The following is a 17,538-nucleotide window of genomic DNA, read 5'->3' as shown; positions in this document are numbered from 1 at the left end:
GGAAAGTTGGCTGTTGTTTACAACACCGTTCTAGTCGCATATCGCATATTGAGCAACAACCGTCCCGTATAAGGGACACCGATCCCGTAGAGGTTAAATTGCCCTTGCCTAACAATTGCATCTGAAGCCAAGCTTGCAACTAGGCTATCCTCACAATAAATAATATAATAATATGCCATTTAGCAGACGCTTTTATCCAGAGCGACTTACAGTTAGTGAATACATATATATATTTTTTGCATTTTTTTTTCTTCATACTGGTCCCCCGTGGAAATCGAACCCACAACCCTGGCGTTGCAAACGCCATGCTCTATTAACTGAGCTACATCCCTGCCAGCCATTCCCTCCCCTACCCTGGACAACGCTAGGCCAATTGTGCGCCGCCCCATGGGTCTCCCGGTCGCGGCCGGCTGCGACAGAGCCTGGATTCGAACCAGGATCTATAGTGGCACAGCTAGCACTGCGATGCAGTGCCTTAGACCACTGCGCCACTTACAGTCATGTGTGTACATTTTTACGTATGGGTGGTCCCGGGGATCGAACCCACTACTGTGGCGTTACAAGCGCCATGTTCTACCAATTGAGCTACAGAGGACCACCAATACGGTGATAGTTATCCTGTATATTAAGAGTACAGCGACTGCAATGAGAAGGCATAATGTTACTTTGCTTATTTTTTTTCGGCCGGATGAGGTGCAGATCTGTGTTCAGATAAAGCGTCCGGGGTGAAAAAGTTTAATTAAAAAAGTTGTGTGAGGACAAAACTAAGATCTTACAATAGTTTAAAGGAATCCCACAGTCGTGGTCTTACTCTGTGTGTGTGTGTGCCATCCTGGTGCTGCAGCAGACGGTGGAGAGGGTTCACGCATGGAAGCGGTACGGAGACATCGCCCGAGGAATCTTCATCATCAGGGGAGATAACTTGTCCTCCTGTGGGAGATTGTAAGTATGCCACACACACAAACAAACACACACACACGCACAAACACACACACACACACACACACACACACACAGACACACACACACACAGTGGTGTACAGTACTTAAATAAAAATAGTTTTTTGGGGTATCTTTACTTTACTATTTAAATTTTTGACAACTTTTACATCTACTTCACCACATTCCTAAAGAAAATTATGTACTTTTTACTCCATACATTTTCTCTGACACTCTAAAGTACTCGTTACATTTTGAATGCTTAGCAGGACAGGAAAATTGTCAAATTCATGCACTTATCAAGAGAACATCCCTGGTCATCCCTACTGCCTCTGATCTGGCGGACTCACTAAACACATGCTTTGTTTGTAAATATGTCTGAGTGTTGGAGTGTGCCCCTGGCTATCCGTAAATAAAAAAACAAGAAAATGGTGTCGTCTGGTTTGCTTAATATATGGAATTTGAAATTATTTATACTTGTACTTTTACTTTTGATACTTAAGTATATTTAAAACCAAATACTTTTAGACTTTTACTCAAGTAGTATTTTACTGGGTGACTTTCACTTTTACTTGAGTCATTTTCTGTTAAGGTATCTTTACTTTTACTCAAGTATGACAATTGAGTACTTTTTCCACCACTGCGCACACACACACACACACACACACACACACACACACACACACACACAGGGCTTGCCCTAGCCTTTTGGGAACCCTAAGCAACATTTTGTTGAGGGGCAAGTTTGCTGCAATTCTACACATTTTGCCAAGGGCCGGAGAGAAGATTTTGAAAATGTATAACTAATTTCATGCAATCATCCTCATTTTGCCATAGGGTGGAGATACATTTTTGCAGTTTTAAAGCTAATTTCCTTCTCATTTCCGTTCATGACTGTTAATATGATATCTGAGTGAGAGTGACTAACACAATCAATGGGGGCCCCCTTTAGGTCTGGGCCCCTTGGCACGTGCCCTTTGTGTCCAGTCGATAATTCGACCATGATTACTACAAGTTATAGCTGTGTAGCCTAATTTACCAATCAAAAGTTTGTTTGCTGACATGGGCTAATTGAGTGACTGTCGGTGACTGACATAACAAGAGAAAAACTGCTGATGCACGATAGGGTTGGGCCATATCAACCTTTGTCTTATCGTGATTAAGTACCCATAAAACATTGTGATATACGATGGTATCACCCCCTATTGGCCAACCAATTATTATCAAAATATAATTTAAAAAGATAGTTAAAAAGGAGCTCACATGCTACGGGAGGGACGAGAGGAATCATGACAAAATAGAGACGCACAAGTGACAGTCAAGGAGCCTCACTGTGCGTCGTGTGATGGGTTGTAAATCATTCAAGGGCCCAGCTGCAGAGCACAAACTCTGCTGTCTCCAGAACTGGATCATTATTCAATGATTTGCATTTTTGCCCAATCTTCCTCTCTTATTAATCTTGTTGTTAACTCTAAATTCCATTCTGTAACCCATTAAAAAGGGTGCTTGGAACTAAAAATAGATTTTTGTTTTGTATGATACCCATCAAAGACTGGCAAGGCCACCTCCAAGGCGATGATTGACATCTTCATCCCCCACGGTTCTCCTGAGGTCATCTTTAGTGACTGAGGTCGTGAACTCTGGAACAAGGTATGGATGTTATAGGTTATACCAATGGTTTGTTTGTTTTTGTTTTTCCATGGTACATAATCAGACATATTTCAATATCTTACATTGTCAATAAATATCCCTTTCCTACCCCCTCCTCCAGGTTTGGATGAACGGACCAACCAGACCCTCAAGACTGCCATGGGCAATTCCCTTGACGGGTACCAGGAACAGTGGGAGGACAACCTGAAGGTAATTATCTTTGCACACAACAGCAGCGTCCAGGCCTCCACGAGTACTCGCCCTATTGCCTGTTGTACGGATAGGAGCCGCAGCTGTTGACTGAGGTAAACAATGCAATTGTATATATATTTATTGCATATACTGTAGTCTTTAAAATTTGTGATTGACTTCGTGTTGTTGTTTGTCTATTGCCATTTTTGTATAACGTACTTTCAGATCACTGAAACTCCACCTGATGTGGTGGAAGTTGTCGAACCAGATCAGAACGCCTTCGAGGACCACTTTCAGGCACGGGCTGAGAAGGATGTGGAGGTTTTTGAACAGGTAAAAATTGTTGTCCGCTGTAAGAAATGTATTTGTAATAATATGAAATATAATTGCATTTATTTCTGTTATCACTCAAGGTGAGACTGAACATCGACAAAGCACAGGAGAAATAGAAGGAGAGCTACCGGAGGAGAATCAAGAAGGGGACCAAGTGCTTCGACATCCGGGCGAATGACTTGGTTTGGAAGAAGGACGAAAGGAAGGCGAGACCTGGGAAACCTCGCTGCTCTTTCGCTCCTAGCTGGGGTCACCATACGTTAAGGTGAATATAAAAATCTCAGATAATAACTATTTGCATTTGCACACAAAATAACCTGAAGATAGTTTTAGTATTTTTATCTTTGTCTTCCTAGGGTTTCCTCAGTGGAAGCCAACAATCTTCTACAGTTAGAGCAGTTGGACGGTCGACCACTGAAAGCCCTGACGCCCTACACTTCGGTGAAGCCCATGAGACGAAGTATGTTAAGCTTTGGTTGACATTTGAGAAAGCAAGAAATTGTCAATATGCATAGCTTATAAAAATGTACCTCTCCAAATGACTTTAGGACCATCAACTGTCTGAGCCACCCAGGAGGTATCCCATCCAACAGAGCCAGTGAGTTTGGATCAGTCTGATTCTTTGTGCTCTGAGTCGGAGGGCGACCAGCTTGAGGTAGGCTATACCTTCAAAATCTGTTGAAAAGTACACATCTCCCATTTATAACACTGCACTAATCCATCACATTTTCTCACAGTAAAATATAACCTGTGTGTTTGCTTGTTTACGTCTCTGTCTCCTACCCTGTTCCCTTTAACTCTGCTCCTGTTCTCCAGGACCTAGGGGTTCTGCCCAACACCCAGACGTGGATCCACCTGATGTCCTCCTTTACCAACCACCCTCCAACTTTTCATTACATCATCTACAGCTACTGTTATTGTCATGTTGTCATTATCTGCTAAGAAAGTGTTCTTGCTCTATCATACTGGGCACATAATGTGAGATACACAGATGAACTAAAAACACTAGCACTGCAAACACTCAGAACAAAGAGAGCAGCAGTGCCTGGACTTTGCAGTCTCCCTCTTCAAGTCCTCCTTCCAATACTGGCTGCCTGTTGAGAACAAGTGACAGGCAGAACCTCCCACCCACACAGCACCCACTTCCTCTTTATTCCACACACCAGAATTCAGTATTTCAGTCTATGATTGCCATGTGAGTGTACAAAAAAATCGTTTAGATATTTAAATCTTAAATATTGCCAGGTTGGTTTTCACAGCTGTTTCACAAGGTGTTCATTGTTGTAAATTGTAAGGTATCCCTTTATGGTATTTGTTACGGCAACATTATTCATTCACCTACAATAGATACATACAGTGCATTCGGAAAGTATTCAGACCCCTTCCCTTTTTCCAAATGTTGTTACGTTACAGCCTTATTCAAAAATGGATTAAAGAAAAAAAAAGTCCTCAGCAACCTACACACAATACCCCATAATGACAAAGCGAAAACAGGGTTTTAGACAATTTTGCAAATGTATTAAAAATAAAAAACAGAAATACCTTATTTACATAAGTATTCAGACCCTTTGCTTTGAGACTCGAAATTGAGCTCAGGTGCATCCTGTTTCCATTGATCATCCTTGAGATGTTTCTACAACTTGATTGGAGTCCATCTGTGGTAAATTCAATTGATTGGACATGATTTGGAAAGGCACACACCTGTCTATATAAGGTCCCACAGTTGACAGTGCATGTCAGAGCAAAAACCAAGCCATGAGGTTGAAGGAATTGTCTGTAGAGCTCCGAGACAGGATTGTGTCGAGGCACAGGTCTGCGGAAGGGTACCAAAAAATGTCTGCAGCATTGAAGGTCCCCAAGAACACAGTGGGACTGGGAGACTAGTCAGGATCGAGGAAAAGATGAACGGAGCAAAGTACAGAGAGATACTTGATGAAAACCTGCTCCAGGGCGCTCAGGATATCCTTGAGTGGCCAAGCCAGAGCCTGGACTTGAACCCGATCAAAAATCTGAGGAGAGATCTGAAAATAGCTGTGCAGCAACGCTCCCCCATCCAACTACAGAGAAGAATGGGAGAAACTCCCCAAATACAGGTGTGCCAAGCTTGTAGCGTCATACCCAAGACGACTCGAGGCTGTAATCGCTGCCAAAGGTGCTTCAACAAAGTACTGAGTAAAGGGTCTGAATACTTATGTAAATGTTATATTTCCGTTTTTTATTTTTTTTATAAATTTGCTAAAATTTCTACAAACCTGTTTTTGCTTTGTCATTATGGGGTATTGTGAGGGGGAAAAAACAATTTAATCCATTTTAGAAGAAGGCTGTAACGTAACAAAATGTGGAAAAAGTCAAGGGGTCTGAATACTTTCCGAATGCACTGTATATATTCAACCACAAGGGTGTACTAATGAGCTATGCGAGATAGAAAAACAATTCAGTGTAGATAAGGGAAGGGCAGCTTAAAATAAAAACATGGCAGCCAGACAAGCCAGTGTATGAATGAAATGGATTTGCGTATGAATGGAGTGGAAAGGAGCTCTTTGTGATCTGTAAGGTAAGTAACATTAATGTGTCAAGTAGATTACACGTTTTCTTTGCTATTTCCAAAACGTAGCAATGTTTAAGACATGGATTTCATGTTGAAATGTTAACAAGGTACAAAAGCAGTTTGAAGTAATGTTTTCATCTTATTAGATAAACTAAAATTTAAACAGCGATTTTGTCGCGGAAATCAGCTTTGTTTGCACAGCGGGGATGAAAAGAACGCCATTTAGGCTGTAATGATATCCACAATTCAACGCCTTACGTCATCACACCGTTGATATAGCAACGGACGCTAAAGGTTTATCAAATCCCATTGGGACACGGGGGGGACACTTTTTGGCTGGGGGACATTATTTGGCATGACAGGCCCCCTAGTGGCTTATGCCCAGGGCCGGCCCTGCACACACGAGAGTCCCTCTTTGGTCCGTTTTTTGGACCTGCACCCGCCCCATGCCGGCCACATCAATTCTGAGCCCCACCCGGTATCAGACATCAGGACAGATTTTTCTCCACAACCCGACCCGACCCACCTGCATATAATTGTTCCCGAGAGCCGATCCGTGACCCACCAAATAACATCAATTCATATAATTGTTCTTATAACTCCAGAGTAGTAGGCTATTATTCCCCTCCCTGCATTAATTATTTTTTCTGCATGACTATTCATTATTTGGACAAAAGGAAACCATGCCATTCATTATTTTTACAATGAGATGCGGCGTCACATTGACGACTCAAATCGCTCTGAAACCAAGGGTCTTCTAATTAGCCTTCTTACCTAATGAAAGCCTTTAGCTGACATAACAAAACCAGACCTTTACATGCAATATTGTTTAGATAATCAAATAGTTTAATTGAAACTTAAATAAACCACTATTCCCACAATCCAATATAACTTTTAGCATACCAGCATACCGGTTTAAACTTGATATAGCCTGCATGGTCTAAATCAGTGGTGCTCAAACCTCTCCTCGGGGATCCTCAGCCGTTCCATGTGTTTGATATATTCCAGAGCTAGCACACCTGATTCAACTTGCCAACTAATCATCAAGCCTTTGACTAACTAGGTCAATCAGGTGAACTACTTCAGGGCTACAACAAAATTGTTAAACGGCTACAACAAAATTGTGAAAGGGGGTCACCGAGGAGAGGTTTGAGAAACACTGGTTTAAATGAACGAAAGCCTGAATTAACGTAATAATAAGCTGTTAATAAACATATTCCTGCTTGCACTTTTAGTAACACTTTACTTGACACCCAGTGTCATAACACGTTATGACATGGTCATAACCATGTCATAATATGTCTAAACAGCTGACATAACTTATTTTATGGCTGGTTATGACACCTAAATAAGAGTGTAAAAACCCACAAAACCTACCACAGTAGTTATTTTATTTCTGGTTATGTCACCTACATAAGAGTTTCAAAACCCACAAAATCTACCACACAATGCAAAACATTCCATTACACCATAGCCTATGTGTCAACAGTATGTTTGTTATATATACACTACCAGTCAAAGGTTTGGACACACTTACTCATTCAAGGGTTTTTCTTAATTTTTTTTACAATTTATAACATTGTAGAATAATAGTGAAGACTTCAAAACTATGAAATAACACATATGGAATCATGTAGTAACCAAAAAAGTGTTAAACAAATCAAAATATAGAGTGGCGTGCAAAGCGCAGGGAGGGAATCACATTTGGCCACCTCTTTTTATTTTATTTCAAGAGCGCCTAGTCTTGCTGCTGGCACTCATTTTGTCATTACATGTTTCTCTGCTTAGAAAAACGAGACAACAGTAACTTCTCTCAATGCCCAGAAAGGTAGCCTTCTTAAAGCCAATTTATGCTTGCTCTGGAAATGTGATCCAGAGGCTCAGAGCGGTGTGTGTGATGCAATTGCTGGGTCTTGGAAGGCTAGCAGAGACCAAATCGAGCTCCGTAACGGATGCCCGCGCGCCTCCAAAATGTTGTAACAATGTGGATAGCTCTGTATTGCTTTGCATTGACATGATTGGTTGCCGGTAGGTGGTGGCGGGAGGCCCTGTATAAACACAAACTCACTTCCTTGACAACGTCCTTCACAACAGCTCTGCTCCAGGAAGCTCAAGAAGTATGAATGCCCTGACTTCTGCAGAGGCCATATCACAGTAAATGCTGTACGGCTACTGCAGATGTCAGATTGACAATGCAGAGCCTTTTAGCCTATAGCCTGGGTCTGTTGCAGGTGGCTTGTGACCGTTTAAAGTCACTTGCTGGTGATTTTGAATCTCGCTAATTGTTGGTGACATTGACGCTGTAAAAAAATTCTGAAACATGACATAACCCAGTCTACGACGAAAACATTGCCAAATAAAGCTCAACCCCCCTCCCCCCCGACTACCACTTGTTTGGCTACAATTTAACATCTGTAGAATCTAGGGTAAAATGGGTGCTTTAGCGTTGTAACAATGTAGCACAGTGTGAACAGACCCTACTGTGACATTAACATTCAGATACAGATTAAACAGAAAAAACAATGATGTGAAGCTGTTTCCAGGGTGACTGATAAAGAGATGAGTGTGCAAAGCTGTCATCAAGGTAAAGGGTGGCTATTTGAAGAATCTCAAATATAAAATATATTTTGATTTGTTTAACACTTTTTTTGTCCTTACTTTTGACTGGTTCTGTAAATATATTTTTTAATTGACCATGTTAATTACAATTATCATTGTAATTGTGCACACATTAACGTCAGACATGCACCTACCCCAATACTCTGTTGCTGATGACTGGGATGAATGCAGGAGCAGATTTCAGGAGCAGGACAAGACACCCTCTTTTTGACTGATGACTGATATAAGGGCCTGTACGTGATAGGCCTATCTGGTGTATATGATTATGATGGTCATAATGCTTCTTGACAGTGTTATAAAGTGTATTTTCTTAACCAAGTAAAGTGATTCAGGATGATCATAATGCTTCATGACAGTGTATTTTTTCAAGTTATTTAAAATATGATGAAAAAAGCATGACTGAATTCATTACAACAAAAACAAAGGATTGAAGAGACAAACTTTCAAACAAAAGGAAACTTCTTGGCAGGGAAAAAACTAATTTGAATAAATGTTGGTTTTGACACTCTTATGTAGGTGTCATAACCAGCCATAAAATAATGCAATATAGTTCACAACAGGTGTAAATGTATGGGTCATGGTGTTATGACCATATTATGACAGGTTATGACATGTTATGTCACTGGGTGTCAAGTGTTACCGCACTTTTTGCTGGCTGTGTATCCATCTACCGGGTTGTAGTCCTTGTCCACAATGACTCCAAAATCCTTCCAAACCAAACCAGGGATTTCACTTGTGCAGCACCTGTTTCCACGATGGTGTATTTCATAACCTTTTCTTTTATATCTCCGGTTATGCCGACGTAAGCCATTTTCACATAAGCTAGGCTAGCCAGGAAAGTACACTTGGCAACATATTCTCACGTGGGGGGATGAAACAAGTTTCAGCACCACACAAATAATGGATATTTCCCTGATCTACTGCGTGCATGTCAGGTAGCCTACAGTGTCAAATCAAAATGTATTGGCCACATGCGCCGAATACAACAGGTGCAGACATTACAGTGAAATGCTTACTTACAGCCCTTAACCAACAGTGCATTTATTTTTAATAAAAAAGTAAAATAAAACAACAAAAAAGTGTTGAGAAAAAAAGAGCAGAAGTAAAGTAAAATAACAGAAGGGAGGCTATATATACAGGGGGGTACCGGTGCAGAGTCAATGTGCGGGGGCACCGGCTAGTTGAGGTAGTTGAAGTAATATAGCCAGTCTCCAGACCTTAATCCCATAGAAAATCTGTGGAGGGAGCTGAAGGTTCGAGTTGCCAACCGCCAGCCTCGAAACCTTAATGACTTGGAGAAGATCTGCAAAGAGGAGTGGAGCAAAATCCCTCCTGAGATGTGTGCAAACCTGGTGGCCAACTACAAGAAACGTTTGACCTCTGTGATTGCCAACAAGGGTTTTGCCACCAAGTACTAAGTCATGTTTTGCAGAGGGGTCAAATACTTATTTCCCTCATTAAAATGCAAATCAATTTATAACATTTTTGACATGCGAATTTCTGGATTTTTTTGTTGTTATTCTGTCTCTCACTGTTCAAATAAACCTACCATTTAAATTATAGACTGATCATGTCTTTGTCAGTGGGCAAACGTACAAAATCAGCAGGGGATCAAATACTTTTTTCCCTCACTGTATGTGTGTATGTATGTATGTATGTGTATATATATATATATATATATATATATATATATATATATATATATATATATATATATAAATAAAAAACATGGGGGGATTGGAAGTGATGCAGACAATTACATTGATGGAAGTTACAATCTATCTGCAATATTAAGGATGTAGCTCAGTTGGTAGAGCATGGTGTTGCGGGTTCGATTCCCACGGGGGGCCAGTATGAAAAATAAAAATAAATATGTATGCACTCACTAACTGTATGTCGCTCTGGATAAGAGCGTCTGCTAAATGAATAAAATATAAATGTAAGCTGATCTATCCCCTAAAAAATTAAAAACATACCTTAAAGGCTGTTGAAGAACGGTGTGCATCATTTAGTACAAAAACCGTCACGCAATGTTGAAAACGTTGAATTGAACTGAACGCACCCCTGGCAAAACCTCAATAGTGTAACTGCAGCTGTGTCTCCTATTGGAACAGTTCTATATTTGACCAGTAGAGGACGTGCTAGCACTACTTTAGCCTCACTTGCCTCTGTTTGGCCGTGTCTACACTTGATACTTACAGGCGACATCTCCTATCAGAATACGAAGATCACATCGAAAAGATAGGTCACATTGTGGTCGGATTGTGTTCAGATCTGGCTGACAACTTCAGGAGGAGGTCAGAGACACATTGTTTGCGGATTTCTCCTCAGTCTGGATGCAATCAGGCTACTGAAAGCACACACAGTGGGCAACGTCATCGGCACTCTGCCCACAAGTCTCTAGAAAACGTGTGTTTTGCGAGCAAGAGGCACTTTTTTTTTATTAAACATTGGATGAAATACGTTCCTAGCGTGTGAGGAACGTGTTTGCTGGCTTCATAACTGCTAGCCAGCTATCTTATTTAGAAAAAGTATTTTTTGTTTGGCTAGAGTTATGCTAACCTGTTTGCAATCCATTTGGCTTTGCTAGCTAGCTTGCTGGCTAGTTACATAGGTTAGCTGGCTAGTTAGCTACAGTAATTGGCTACTGCCATCAAGTTGTTGTTGTGTTATTATCAGATTTAGCCTGTTCCACCGTTTACAGAATGCATACTGGTATTTGAGTATAGTGTGAAAAGGGAGTCCGGAAACAATGTGGACACGGTAGACACATTTAAATATAGGTGTAGACGCATGATGTGTTCGGAATTCCATCATCAGAATACAAAAGCTGCATGAACTTTCAAGTCTAGACACAGCCTTTAATGTGTCTGGCGCTAGTTACTCTGAAGCACTGCAACTAAAATTCCAGATATAATTTCATTAGGCTTATTACACATGAATATGACACCTAATTAAACTTGTGCCTGATTATGATTTAAACTCATGCCTGAGCTGATAAAAAAGGTCTAAAAAAGACTTGGTTCCAAATACTGTCCAATGAATTATTTGTTAGCCTATAATAAATGCTTTTCCAACAGTCTTGAAAGAGTTCCCACATATGCTGAGCACTTGTTGGCTGCTTTTCCTTCACACTGCGGTCCGATTAATCCCAAACCATCTCAATTTGGTTGAGGTCGGGGGATTGTGGAGGCCAGGTCATCTGATGCAGCACTCCATCAATCTCCTTCTTGGTAAAATAGCCCTTACACAGCCTGGAGGTGTGTTGGGTCATTGTCCTATTGAAAAACAAATGATAGTCCCACTAAGCCCAAACCAGATGGGATGGCGTATCGCTGCAGAATGCTGTGGTAGCCATGCTGGTTAAGTTTGCCTTGAATTCTATATAAATCAGACAGTGTCACCAGCAAAGCACCCCCACACCATAACACCTCCTCCATGCTTTACGGTGGGAACTACACATGCAGAGATCATCCATTCACCCACACCGCGTCTCACAAAGACACGGCGGTTGGAACCATAAATCTCCAATTTGGACTCCACACCAAAGGACACATTTCCACCGGTCTAATGTCCATTGCTCGTGTTTCTTGGCCCAAGCAAGTCTCTTCTTATTATTGGTGTCCTTTAGTAGTGCTTTCTTTGCAGCAATTCGACCATGAAGGCAGGGGCGGTGTGTTCAATAGGGCGATATGGGCGACGCACTGCCAAACGGGAAAAGGAAGGGATTTTTTTTCTAATCAATTATATCACGGCAACAGTAGTTATCAGTGTTCTAATCTGATCTGACTGCCACTAAATGTCAAATCAGGCTAAAGTCGTGCTTCAAATGGCCCCGCCCGTTTTTGGGGCGATTTCAGTCATGTTGAAAATCGCCCAGAAGTCTGTCATAGACTCCCATGTAAAATCTATTTTTTTCAAATTTCAAAGCTTTCAATACAATCTCTATGGGTGTCTGTGGGCTTGCACTTACGCGCTTTCGTCATACGTGACGTAACCATGAAACGTAACTAAGAAAATAGCGGCTAGCAGCGTCTCTGTTGCGACCTGCAGTGTGGCGTTATCTTATGTTTTTAATTTGTACACTTAGTGGCGTTATTTTATGTTTTTAATTTGTACACTTAGTTTACAAACATTCTGCCAACCATGGATTTCCAGTGGTGGGTTTTGGACTGATCTTGTTGATCGTGTACATACCCGCTACGAACGGACTAAATAATGAAACGCTGCTGGCAGCGGAATCCAATACAGCTGGGAGACTTGGCTGGATGACAGAGTCCCGGACAGAGAAGTGGAGCCGGCCGGGCTTCACCCTGGTCAGAGCGGACCGCAATCTGACACAGTCACAGGGAAAATCGATCCTGGTAAGAGAGCGACTCTGTACCCCCGACATTGAACTGCTTTCTGTGTCACTGCGACCTTACTATCTGCCCCGTGAGTTCCCCCAATTGTTTGTTACCGTTGTGTACTGTTGATAATCACAAGTTTACTGGAGAACTGAGACCAAGTAGAGACTTTGGACAGGGTGGATATGGTATAATAAAGGCAGTTTATTCAGAGGTAAAGATATCTGGAATCGCGTGCACGGACTCGTTCGTCAAACTCTTAGGGAGCTATCTGAAGAGAGCCCCGAAAACATTGTGTGCAGACATTTTATACAATAAATGATGTAGGTTGAATCTAGTAGTTCTGATCTTCTGATTGGTCCTGATGAGTTGGGCGAGGTCCCCTCCACTGTTGCATTGGCTCTGAGTCGGGTTCTCTGTCTTCAAATGTTCAGCCTAAAGAGAGGGATTTTTGTGTGTGTGTGTGTGTGTGTTTAACAGTGATGATGTGTGTGTGTGTGTGTGTTATCAGTGATGATGTGTGTGTGTGTGTGTGTGTGTGTGTGTGTGTGTGTGTGTGTGTCCTCAGAGCAAGAACTCGTGAGTTGGAAGAACTGAGAGACCTATGGCGTGGGTGTTGTCCTTGGCCACCTGCTGACAAGGCTAACAAGATAGGACTCTTTTGTCCATTGTTATAGGATAGGAACAGCATTGATTGAAAACAAACGCCCAACACAAAATGGGTCATGCACAAGATTTTAGTCAGACCAAGCTATAACATTATATATTTACTACGACAGTACATTCAACCAAAAGCTAATATAACAAAGGCATCAGAGATTATTTATAATCTGTCACAGAAACTGGAATCCATCTCCCCAGATCAGTCAATAAATGCTTCTGGTATTGACTTATATGCTGCCCCTGTCTTCATGTTGTTGCTGGACATATCTTTTTTAAAATGTGTGTAGGTCACCTAAATCATCAGAAAAATTGCCCCTCCTGAGAATTTTTTCAGGAGCCGCCACTGCATGAAGGCCTGATTCACACAGTCTCCTCTGAACAGTTAATGTTGAGATGTGTCTGTTACTTGAACTCTGTGAAGCATTTATTTGGGCTGCAACTTCTGAGGCTGGTAACTCTAATGAACTTATAACTCTGGGTCTTCCATTCCTGTGGCAGTCCTCATGAGAGCCAGTTTCATCATAGCGCTTGATGGTTTTTGCGACTGCACTTGAAGAATCTTTCAAAGTTCTTGAAATGTTCCGTAGTGACTGACCTTCATGTCTTAGAGCAGGGGTGTCAAACTCATTTTAGCTCAGGGGCCACATGGAGGAAAATCTATTCCCAAGTGGGCCGGACCGGAAAAATCATGGTATATATAACTTAAAAACAACAACTTCAGATTGTTTTCTTTGTTTTAATACGATCAACATACAACATAAAGCTGGAGCCTGAGGACAGTGTGTCCAAAATAGTACAAGCACAACATCACTATTAATCATAAAACACGTCAAGTTTATTTGAAAATTCTAAAGAAAAAGAACACACAAACACACAATGCCTCAGTGATTAACAGAACTGTTTCACAGATCACAGAACTATATCAGGGAGTCATTTCTCAGGCAGAAATGTAGATAAAAATAATGAAATCCTGTTCCCCAAACAAGTGCAAGAACCACAGAGTCAAGAATAGGTTAAATATACAAATAAAATAAAAACAATTAAAAACAATAGCACATCAACATAAAAACATATAAACATAAATCTGAAAGCGTTGCTCAAACTCCCGTAACAGTCCCGTTATTTTATCTGCCACATGGCGGCAGGTAGCTTAGTGGGTAAGAGCGTTGTGCCAGTAACCGAAAGGTCGCTGGTTCTAATCCCCGAGCCGACTAGGTGAAAAATCTGTCGATGTGCCCTTAAGCAAGGCACTTAACCCTAATTGCTCCTGTAAGTCGCTCTGGATAAGAGCGTCTGCTAAATGACTAAAATGTAAATGTAAAAAAATGTTGGGTCGCGCACACATTTTTCAGACAGGGGAAGTGAGCTGCATCACCACCGGCAAGTTGCGTCTCCCACAATGACAGCTTCAACTTGAAAGAACGTATGCTGTCATAATACTGCGTGACAACTTTGTTGCGCCCTTGCAGCTGTTTGTTCAAGTTATTCAGGTGCTCTGTAACATCCACCATAAATGCAAGGTCCTGCATCCATTCTGCGGAATGAAATTCTAACACTGGTTTGCCCTTTTCTTCCATGAACTGTTCAATTTCTTCTCGTAAATCAAAGAAACGCCTCAGCACAGCACCTCGGCTTAACCATCTTACCTCAGTGTGGTATGGCAGGCCATAGATGTGGTCTTTCTCTCTGAGAAGTCTGTCAAACTGACGGTGATTCAGGCTTCTGGATCGGATGAAATTAACAGTTTGGATGACCACCTTCATGACGTTATCCATCTTTAATGACTTGCAACACAAAGCCTCCTGGTGCAAAATACAGTGAAAAGTCAAAAAATCACGTCCTCCATTTGCAGATTGCACTTTCTCTCTGAACTTTGTCACAACGCCTGCTTTTTTCCCGATCATTGAGGGCGCACCATCTGTAGCCAGGCTGACAGCGCGGGACCAGTCCACTCCGACCCTGTCCAGCGCGCCGACGAGTGCGGTAAAAATATCAGCTGCTGTCGTTGTATCTGTCATCGGCACCAACTGCACGTGCTTGACCTACTTGCTCTGCCCCGGTATAAACAGTTTGCTTGCTTAACACAATTGCTATTGCGCCATCCAGTGGACGCAATTGGAACAGCAGTTTATTTTATAGAAAAATTGCAGCGCATTTTTATACTTTACAAAATTATTATTATTATTTTTTTTTATTATTATTTTTTTTTCAAAATCATCTCGCGGGCCGGATTAAACCCGTTAGCGGGCCTGATCCGGCCCGCGGGCCGGACGTTTGACACCCCTGTCTTAGAGTAATGATGGACTGTCGTTTCTCTTTGCTTATTTGAGCTGTTGTTGCCATAATATGGACTTGGTCTTTTACCAAATAGGGCTAACTTCTGTACAGTGAGGGAAAAAAGTATTTGATCCCCTGCTGATTTTGTACGTTTGCCCACTGACAAAGACATGATCAGTCTATAATTTTAATGGTAGGTTTATTTGAACACTGAGAGACAGAATAACAACAACAATATCCAGAAAAATGCATGTCAAAAATTTTATAAATTGATTTGCATTTTAATGAGGGAAATAAGTATTTGACCACTCTGCAAAACATGACTTAGTACTTGGTGGCAAAACCCTTGTTGGCAATCACAGAGGTCAGATGTTTCTTCTAGTTGGCCACCAGGTTTGCACACATCTCAGGAGGGATTTTGTCCCACTTCTCTTTGCAGATCTTCTCCAAGTCATTAAGGTTTCGAGGCTGACGTTTGGCAACTCGAACCTTCAGCTCCCTCCACAGATTTTCTATGGGATTAAGGTCTGGAGACTGGCTAGGCCACTCCAGGACCTTAATGTGCTTCTTCTTGAGCCACTCCTTTGTTGCCTTGGTCGTGTGTTTTGGGTCATTGTCATGCTGGAATACCCATCCACGACCCATTTTCAATGCCCTGGCTGAGGGAAGGAGGTTCTCACCCAAGATTTGACGGTACATGGCCCCGTCCATCGTCCCTTTGATGCGGTGAAGTTGTCCTGTCCCCTTAGCAGAAAAATAACCCCAAAGCATAATGTTTCCACCTCCATGTTTGACGGTGGAGATGGTGTTCTTGGGGTCATAGGCAGCATTCCTCCTCCTCCAAACATGGCGAGTTGAGTTGATGCCAAAGTGCTCCATTTGAGTCTCATCTGACCACAACACTTTCACCCAGTTCTCCTCTGAATCATTCAGATGTTCATTGCCAAACTTCAGACGGGCCTGTATATGTGCTTTCTTGAGCAGGGGGACCTTGCGGGCGCTGCAGGATTTCAGTCCTTCACGAAGTAGTGTTTTACCAATTGTTTTCTTGGTGACTATGGTCCCAGCTGCCTTGAGATCATTGACAAGATCCTCCCGTGTAGTTCTGGGCTGATTCCTCACAGTTCTCATGATCATTGCAACTCCATGAGGTGAGATCTTGCATGGAGCCCCAGGCCATGGGAGATTGACAGTTATTTTGTGTTTCTTCCATTTGCGTATAATCGCACCAACTGTTGTCACCTTCTCACCAAGCTGCTTGGCGATGGTCTTGTAACCCATTCCAGCCTTGTGTGTAGGTCTACAATATTGTCCCTGACATCCTTGGAGAGCTCTTTGGTCTTGGCCATGGTGGAGAGTTTGGAATCTGATTGATTGATTGCTTTGATTGCTTCTGTGTGACAGGTGTCTTTTATACAGGTAACAAGCTGAGATTAGGAGCACTCCCTTTAAGAGTGTGCTCCTAATCTCAGCTCGTTACCTGTATAAAAGACACCTGGGAGCCAGAAATCTTTCTGAGTGGGCAAACGTACAAAATCAGCAGGGGATCAAATAGTTTTCCCCCTCATTGTATACCCCCCACACCTTGTCACAACACAACTGATTGGCTGAAATGCATTAAGAAGGAAAGAAATTCCACAAATTAACTTTTAAGAAAGCACACCTGTTAATTGAAATGCATTCCAGGTGACTACCACATGAAGCTGATTGAGAGAATGCCAAGAGTGTGCAAAGCTGTCATCAAGGCAAAGGGTGGCTATTTGAAGAATCTCAAATATAAAATATATTTAGATTTTTTTAACACTTTTTTGGTTACTACATGATTCCATATGTGTTATTTCATAGTTTTGATGTCTTCACTATTATTCTACAATGTAGAAAATAGTAAAAATAAAGAAAGAAAAACGCTTGAATGAGTAGGTGTTCTAAAACTTTTGACTGGTGGTGTATTTCAAATGAATATGCTAAATT

At 41.7% G+C, this 17,538-nt stretch overlaps 1 long non-coding RNA gene across 1 annotated transcript; it reads left to right on the top strand.

Moving 5' to 3' along the window:
- The first annotated feature begins 562 nt into the window (after positions 1–562).
- On the top strand, positions 563–4,050 carry LOC121541109. Its single transcript, XR_005995713.2, has 8 exons — positions 563–942; positions 2,491–2,589; positions 2,711–2,799; positions 3,007–3,114; positions 3,195–3,379; positions 3,471–3,574; positions 3,663–3,769; positions 3,931–4,050. It is a non-coding gene; the product is annotated as an uncharacterized LOC121541109 (long non-coding RNA).
- Positions 4,051–17,538: the final 13,488 nt, after the last annotated feature.

The sequence above is a fragment of the Coregonus clupeaformis genome, chromosome 27, assembly GCF_020615455.1.
Source record: "Coregonus clupeaformis isolate EN_2021a chromosome 27, ASM2061545v1, whole genome shotgun sequence".
Taxonomy (NCBI): Eukaryota; Metazoa; Chordata; class Actinopteri; order Salmoniformes; family Salmonidae; genus Coregonus; species Coregonus clupeaformis.
Note: the sequence above shows the minus strand (reverse complement) of the source record. Positions and strands in the feature narration are given on the sequence as shown.